Source organism: Tupaia chinensis, unplaced genomic scaffold (assembly GCF_000334495.1).
Source record: "Tupaia chinensis unplaced genomic scaffold, TupChi_1.0 Scaffold000248_2, whole genome shotgun sequence".
Lineage (NCBI taxonomy): Eukaryota > Metazoa > Chordata > Mammalia > Scandentia > Tupaiidae > Tupaia > Tupaia belangeri.
Genome location: NW_006159727.1, coordinates 3,059,607 through 3,068,621, shown reverse-complemented (window position 1 = coordinate 3,068,621; position 9,015 = coordinate 3,059,607). Strand labels below are relative to the sequence as shown.

At 42.6% G+C, this 9,015-nt stretch overlaps 1 protein-coding gene across 1 annotated transcript in view; it reads right to left on the bottom strand.

Moving 5' to 3' along the window:
* Positions 1–9,015, bottom strand: part of SRPX (sushi repeat containing protein X-linked) — a gene marked incomplete at its 5' end in the record, with an annotated part of 84,105 nt that overhangs the window by 74,372 nt on the left and 718 nt on the right. The gene's annotated exons all lie outside the window — the stretch shown is intronic.

Genomic DNA, 9,015 nt, shown 5'->3' with positions numbered 1-9,015 from the left:
GGCCACACCGCAATCCCTTCTCCTCCATTCTCCTCTCAGGATCTTGGGCACACACGCACACACGCCTGGCGTAAGTTTTAGCCACCGGGTCCAGGACTCAAACCATGGTCAACATGGGAGCCCAGCGACATAGCCATTATGCTAACTGCTGGTCCTGTCCCTCTGTTTTTAAGGGTTGGCCAGTTACTGAGATTTTCAGCCCCAGGACAAGGTCTTGCTTAGTGAGGGAGGAGCAGTACTGATTACACTAGCCTGGGTATTGTCATGAGCTGAAGGTATTCATAAAACACATCTTAGGGGCAAAGAAAAGCCATGCAATTTTGTGTTACCAATCAATCTGGAGATGAGTTTTGCTGCTATTCAAGGTAGGCCATAAAAGGACTGCACTGGTGGTATGAAAACTTAAAAAAAAGAAGAAGCTTCAGACCAGCAGATGACATAATGGTTACATCTCTGGACTCCCAATGAGTCGACCATAGTTCAAGTCCCGGACATGGCAGCTTAAAACACGCGTCAGGTGCATGTGAGTGTGTGTGCCCAAATTTCTAAGAGGAAAATAGAGGGTAGGGGATTGTGGCATGGCCACCCCCTTACCCCCCCACCCAGGAGGTGATTTCTTGCTTTCTATCTCTCTGTCTTTCTCTGTCTCTCCAGTGAGCACACATGCCCTACAGCAAAAATCTCTCTTGAAAAAAAAAAAAGAGAGAGACAGAGAGATGAAGCCTATAAGCCAATAAGGGTTAAGTTTGGTTTTGAGTTAGAGAGTAGAAACCTAAAGGCTGTACATTCTTATCTCAGGAATGTTGGAGTCTTAGGAAAGGAAGTCCAGAGGATTCAGTGAAGGCAAAGCCAATAGGAAAAGGAAGAGGAGGGAAAGCAGGCCATTGTGTGGCAGTTACAAACAGACAAGTCACCCTGTCTTGGCAAAGTACTGAAGTTATTCATCAGACCAGTACTTCTCAAATTTCACCATGTCTAAGAATCATCCTGGAATCTTGTTAAAATGCAGATGCTGATTCAGTAGGTCTTGGGTGGAGCCTGAACTTCTGCATTTTTGACTCAGTCCCAGGTGACCCCAGGGTGCAAGGATGCTGCTGCCCTGTGAGCACAGTTTTTTTGTTTTGTTCTCCATTTATGCAGTCATAGGCTCTATCTAGAGCCCTGTCCCATTTGGGACTGAGCAACTAATATCCAGGAGTTCCTTGTACCACAGCTTCCACCGTCACACCCACGCAAAGAATAAAAGGGCTCTCAAATCCAGCACACCCTCCTTTTTCCAAGTCTTGAGTCCTGACTCTTTTGCAATCCTTTTCTTAATTAGCTCAAAGTCTGTCTCCTGACTAAGCTCTGTGCTCATGGAACTGCATGTACCTAGACAGGGTACCTTTTTTTTTTTTTTCAGTCAATTGATTTCTTTCTTTTAATAACAAATTTTATTTAGCTCACTATACCCCAAATATTATCATTTTAGAATTCATCCAAAGGTACTTTATTGAGCTAGCAGTAACCCTGCAGCCAGCAGTGAGAAGGTGGCAGGCACCATTGGCTGACCCTTGTCAGTGTCCCACCATAATTGAACTGGGAAAGATAGAAAAGGATGCCTAGTGTATGATTCCACTTTCATGAAATGTCAAGAGTGATCAAATCTATAGAGACAGAAAATGGATTAGCGTTTGCCTAGGGCTGGGGGTGATGGGACATTGGGTAGCAATGGCTAAGAAGTATGAGCTATCTTATGGGGGGGATAAAGAAAATGTTCTAAAATTGGTTGTGGTGATGGACACTCAACTCTATAAATACAGTAGAACCACTTAACTGTACAGTTGAAATTGATAAATTGTGTAGTATGTGAATTATACCTCCATACAGCTGTTAAAAATGTCATCACAGGGGCCTGCCCCATAACACAGTGGTTAAACACTGCACACAGGGAGCCAGATCCCAATTCGAATCCTGGCCCTGGTAGCTTGAAAAATACCAGGCATGTGAATATGTATGTCCAAAATCCAAACAGGATGAAGAAATGGAGGAGAAAAGATTGGGACATGACCACGTCCCATTAGGGGATGCTTTCTTTTTCTCTATCTGTCTACTCCCTCTGGCTTTAAAAAAAGTATAATGGTATTAAAAAAATGTCAGGCCCCATCAGTTGAGGAATTCAAACTGAGTAAAAGACTGCAGAGGAAGCATTTGAGACCCTGATGTCCTCAAAACAGGACCAGGATTGGTCTCAGGGCTGCTGCTTCTTAGAACCTTTAAGAAATATCTAAGCAGTCTAAAATATGAGACCCTGAGAGTGCAGCCAAGTGTTGCTATAAACAGCAACATGGAGATAGGTCCTGGACAGAAGCACAGTGAGTGCCCCAATGTGATTTATTTTTGCGTGCCTGTTTTGGGGCCCAGCAAAAGTGCCTCATATGCAGTGGCCGCTCACAGCTTGAACTCACATATGCCTGTGGTAAAATGAAGGGAATTCTGGAGTCATTAGGCTGAGCGCTAATCCCAGTTCTGCTTCTAATTCCCAGTGAGACCCCAGACAAATTCTTTCAATTTGCTGAGCTTCAGAGATGCCTCCCTAAAATGCCAGGAAAGTTATGGTCGCAAGCATCCTCTCAGTCTGAGGTTCCACAGTTCCATGAATCAGACTTCCCATGCAGGGGAGCCTGGGTATGAATGACAAAAAGTCCTGTAGGAATAAATATAGAGAGCCTGAGACATCATCCAGAGGCTCAAGACTGGTCAGAGATGTGCTCCAAGGCAGATGTCATTACACAGCCCCACTGACAGCTTCTCAGGAGTCAAGTTGTCTGCTAGATCATAAGGTTACAAAAATGAACAAGACCCCACAACCTGCTCATGTGGCTGGGGCATCAGATCTATGCCGTTAATAGTGAAAAACATGAATCTACTCCTTGGAAAGCTGACTTAAAATCTAAGTGGAAATCAAATTTCAACATTGGGTATTGACAGGGATTGAAGCCTTGGCCTGACGGATGCTGAGTCAGTTGCAAAATATCTGTCAGAGTCCCTGTAAAGAATAGCCACTCTGAGGGCAGAATCTGAGAAGGTGGAGGACATGGCCACACCACCACTTCCTCACCACTCCACAATGGGCCTGCCAAACCTTGGCTCAGTTCTCGCTCTGTGGCCCTAATTTAACCAGTGTTCTTGAACATTTTTGGATCCCTGGAACTGGCAGGATCAATTCACCTCAGCCACCCACACAATAAGTGGCAGGCCAGGGTCATCCATTAGAGGATCCTGAGGTGCAATCATCATCGAAAAGATGCTCATTAAACATGACTGGACAGACATTATAAACAGCCAGTGACACCAGGGAAAACAAATCACCAGTACATGTGACAGTACAGGTCACTGTTAAAACAGGACAGAGGAAATACTGCAGTAATATTTCAAGGCCAAGGCAGAAAGTCTGCCCCAAATTCTGTTTGAATCTGACTATTACTCATTAAAAAAAAAAAAGTTTTAAAACCTATACTCAATTTACAACCCCAAACCTCTGGGATAATCCAAGCCATTATATCCAAACCCATTTATCTTCTCTCTGGAGAACAATGCATAAAGAGGAATCCAGTATGAGCTAAGGATTACGGGTGAGTGAATCATTCAGCTTGGAATGAGAGCTCCAGAGGTTTCTGAGGCCAGAGTGTGCCATGTGCCCATAAGATCCAGGTGCAATCAATTATCATCTGGGAAACCTGGGAGCTTAGCAGTGCTACCAACGACTTTTCTCTTGCACAAGTTTTTCCCTTAAATCTATATCTGAAAATCTTGCCCCTAGAACTCCCTGGAGTGTCCAAGTCACTTCAAATAGTGTCCTAGGGTGATTTGATACCCAAGAGCCTCAACGATTAACTATGCCCTGGCTTGTGGCCTGACCAAATGGATCTTTTATTCAGGGTACTGCAAATTTCCTCTGACATTTCACTTCTTGCATGTCTTTTTCTTTGGGAAGTGTCATCTTGGAAATTCTGGCTAAATCCTATGGGAATATCTGGGATTGAATGGTTTGATTGCAAGTCACGATTACTTCAATTGATCAATTATTCCATAAACATTGACTAAAGAGTCTCCCCAATTCCAACACATTATGCTAAGTCACCAGTGCAGTCTTGAAGGCAATACCAATCTATGTCAGTTTTGTCTGGTGTTGTTTTTTAAATAGAAGAAAAGAAATTATTAAGTAGACTGTTAAGTAGAGACCACCTGCCCATTGGTTCAATCAAAGTTTACCTATTTTATTAATTTCATCTTACTTCGTATGTTGATTTTGTGTCATTAAATGCTCATCTTTCTCATAGAATTCATGAAAATGATATAGGCAGTAGTGGTTTTGAATTGGGATAGGGTCTTCTTCCCAGAAAAAGGACACCCACATAGATGTTCGTCTCCAATTTCAAGACGCTTTTAGAGAAGCCCACAGGCTCCATTCTTTACTCTTTCTTAGGCCTTTAGTGCAGCCATCTGGGCATCAGCATCATTCTCCAATATGCAGGCTTCATGTTCCTGCACAGCTCCTCTCTGTCCTCCTAGGTCCTGTTGACTAATTTGCATTCTAACATTTACTGGAACCAGTAGATGGCATAATGGTTACATCACTGGATTCCCACATAGTTGACTGCGGTTTGAAACCTGGACCTGGCAGCTTGAAACTCATGTTGGGCATGTGTACATGCATCCCGAAAATCCTGAAAGAAGAATGGAGGAGAAAGGACTGTGGTGTGGCCAACACCCCTAGAGGATGATTTCTTGCTTTTTATCTCTCTGGTGAGTGCATGTGCTCTATAGTGAAAAAAAAAAAACCTCAAAAAAATTTGCCACCTGAGATAACTGTATTTATTTTCCCATAAAAGAAGGAATTTCCCATAAAAGAAGGAATTACATGCTTTCTTCATCCTCTATTCCAAACATCCAACTACTTAATCATTCAGTGTCGACTTTAAAAAGTAAGTCTTGGGTAGAGTCCAGGTCATTAGAAAAGGCAGAAACGGATTCTATTTCAGAACTAAATTCAAATTTCCCAGAGAGGATCAGGCTTAAGAGACTCCTCCTCATAACAAATGGCTCATAAAAGGTAATAGTCAAGAAATCAAAATCACGAAGTAAGGAGCTGGCTTGTGAAAGTCTATGAACTAGAACTTGGGAGAGGTTATTATTCACACTGCTATTTTGGAAGTGAATCTTTAACCTGGGTATTAATCATTACTTGGCTGCTACAAAATTCGTACTATGCTATATAGCTTGGAAAAAGTAAACCTTTTGTTTAAACTCTCCTTTCTGTGGCTTTCAATTACTGATTTTAGTTGTATTTTCTGAAAGGGGAATTGATGTAACACACACATTTGCGTTTACTAAGGAAACCATTCAACCACTTTGGAAGGCCCTGGAGCAAAGTGGCCAACAAAAATAATAAATGCAAACTCCATCTTGTGGTTGCAGTCAGTCTCTCATCTTACAGCCCCCAACAGAGAAAGTTATTACTTAAACAGAGCATGTTCATGGATCTAAAAGCAGCCTCTGTAGCCAGCAAGCCAGAGTGTCTATGTGTACAGATTCACCATGTCACAAAGCCCTGTTTACCCATGCACGTGTTTGTCCAGCTCCTTTACTGTCCAACAGCCCATCACGGGAGTTACAAGGAACTGTTAATTGAATGAGCAGAAATCTCTACGTGGCAGAAGATGCTCTGCTAGGCGTAGTGGGAAATATGAAGAAGGAAAAGACATAGCACAGCCCCTGCCCTTCAAGGGCTTAGAATCAAGGAGGGGAAATGAGAGGAATGCATACATTATTATAATGTACAGCATGTGTGATAAATACCACAAGAGGCTTGAAGAGCTGTGGGCGTTTAAAGGAAGGCAGAGGCTTCTCATTCAAGGGATCAAGGAAAAATGCCATCAAAGTGGAGGTGTTCGTTGGGTAAATTCTCTTCACAAGCCAAATGTTGTATAACGATCAAATGTTTAAAAAAATAAGAATAATGAAAGTAAAATGTAAATAAATAAATAAAGTGGAGGTATCACTGGACAGTGGACAAAATTTAGACAGACAAGCGGCTGAGAGGGGCATTCCAGGTACAGTCCAACATGTGTCAAGAAGAAGGCAAATGTGATCCAAGTTCTATAAGGACATCTTCCTATCATAGATGGACCCCATTTTGTTCTTAACTACTATGAGTATGGATATGCCTTTTCAACACCTCCATCTATGGATTTTGGAATGTTTAATTTACCACCATGCTATCACAAACAATAGTGCTTCTGTCTGTGGGATATATTGCATTAAAAATATGATAAGAAATTGTGCCATTAAAATTCACTAATCTGGAACTAGATGGTGCAGCAATGGTAAAACACAACACTATGTGAGGTAATCTTACATGGGAAGTTTCCCAGTTGAAGTCCAGTGACCACCCTAAGTACACTGGGCACATATGTGTCCATGATCCCTGACTGGCTGAGGCTGGGGATGGATCCTCTTGGGGGTGCTCTCTTTCTCTCTCTCTTTGCCTCTGACTCTCTCTGTCCTTCTTTCTCTCTCTCTTATGGAAGAAATAAACTTAATTTTAGAAAACCAGAGCAGAAGGATTGGAAAATTAGGCTAGAAGCCTACTATGTAGCCCCCTGAGAACTTTCTATTTGAGAGAGAATAAGGAGCTGCTCTAAGGTTTATAAGTAGGAGAATGATAAAAGTGATACTAAAGTGAATGTACTTGAAAGACTATAATCTGGCCCCCCAAAAGTAGAATGAGCTAGAATGAAAGTCTAAATGTGAGACCATTGTAGTAATAATCGAAAAGAAAGGGCTATACTTTAATTATAGTGTGAGGGCTGATGAGGTGGAAAGGTATGAAGACAGTGCTTTAATGATGGTTTCTTCTGGAGCCTCAGCCAGCTCACCAGTCTGAAATGAGAAACAACGACAAACAATATACTGTACTGAAAGTATTATCAATGGAGAAAATGCCAGAAGAAAATGCCCCAGCCTCCCTTTTTACTGCAGAGTAATTTTGTCAGCTGATTACATGTTTTACATCCAAATAAAAATTTGGAGGCTGCTCCTGATGAGACCTTAATTGTATATCCTGAGCCAGGTGCTCAGTTCTTATTTCTTATCTTCCTACTACTTGAATGTGGCATTTCAGAAGACTGCTTTGGTTGATGTGGTCTGGTTTGACTTTTAGCCAACCTTACATTACCAGTTTTCTCCAGAGGTAAGAAGATTTGTGACGATTTTCTTAGTGGCCATGGTATTTTTTTTCCATCTTCAGTCATGTTTGCAGGAGGTGGCATAAAACTTTAGAGTCTCAGTTGTAAATAAGGTTTCAAGAGTCCATTTAAGAACAGAATCGAAATTCCCATCTTCTACAATCATACAGACAATCAAACACAGACAACTGTGCTGCAAACTTTCCATACACTTCTTGTGGATTTTTATAGACACTGCATCTTTGCTAGGCTACAAAGAATAAATCAGAAAGCCAGAAAAGCTGCCTCAGATTCAAACATGGAATAACTCCAGAGGCCTTCTAGGAGTGGGAATGGGAATGATTTACTCTTAGTCTGACAGATTTGCTATGAAAGCTCACATGGTTAGGTAATCAGGGTGCTGATGGGGCCCTAGATCCCCATATCTCTATTTTAGAAGATTCAGATTCAAGGCCCCTTACCTTCTTTCTTACTGGAGACGTGATTATCCACTTACTAAGAGAGTGCCTCTGAAAAGGTCTTTACAATATGTCACCCAGCTCTTTGGATGAACTCCACTGACGTGTTCTGCCTCAGGACCTATGGACCTTGAGAGTTTCCATTCCCCGCCTTCAAAAATCTCTGGCTTGGACTGAAATCCCCTCCTCTGGATTCAACAGCCCTAGAGGAGCACATTTCCTAAGAGACCCCATGGATACATGCCCAGAGAGGGTTGAAGAGGAGTGAATCTCAAGCTGTTCCAAGCAGCTTCAACTCATTAGTGGGCTGAGCAGAGCCAGAAGGCAGGTTAGGAATCAATAGGGGTGGCAAGAAGGAAGAGCATGGTGGCTCCCAGTTGAGGGTAGCCTGGGGCAGCTTCCAAAAGACAAGTAGTGAGTGGCAAATCCATGTGGATGGCTGGGTCCTAGCAGCAAGCTATACTATATAAAGGTAGAACCCAAGAGAAAAGAGAGTGGGAGGGCAGGACAGGAAAGGAGATAAAAAGGCAGATGGAAATGGAGTAGTGGTCCCCTGTCTGAGAAAGTTTCAACTAGGAATTGAGATTCCCAGACAGCTCTTAGGTGCCTCCCAATTCAGAGCAAAAGGCTGTTTCTACCTTTTCACCTTCCCCTTTCTCCTCCGACGCTGCCCCTGAACCACTTAATGCCTTCCTCTTCCCCTCTAGGGTTATTTTAACCCGATTCCTGCTAAAGTGGATGAGGCAGGCAGTTCTGGAGCATTGGCACTGAGGACAAAATCTTCTTTCCACTTTGTCCTGAATCAGTTCCTATAAAACAGCTTAAAGCTTCTAAGAGTCAGCTCAGAGCACCTATGTTTGTTTATTAATTTACACGTTTTACTCATTCATTCATTCATTTGGAGATATACAAGGAATTTCCAGCAGCCATCCCTGCAGCTCCCAAGCATGCTGTCTAGGAGACCCACCCCTCCCCCATCATCTTTCTACTATTAATAGAACTCGAACTTGGTAGGTTCTTTTCTCAGACTCTATATAATTTCAACTGCCCTCACTGTTGAACACAAACCCAAATATTTGCACACCTCATATAGATCACAGCATCCACTTTCTCACTAACACCAAAGTAAAGCACATCCATGAATTTCCTCTCCATTCATAGGCTACAGGGGTGCATGGCACTTTGCCTGGCTCCCCTGAAGCTCTTCCTTATCCAGGATAAGGAAGTCAGCTGGAGCTTCTTCAAGGGCATAGCCAAAGAGAAACACCAGGGTTCCCTTAGATTAGCTAGAGACCACGCCCTCCACCAACAAGAAGCAGCACCTGCTG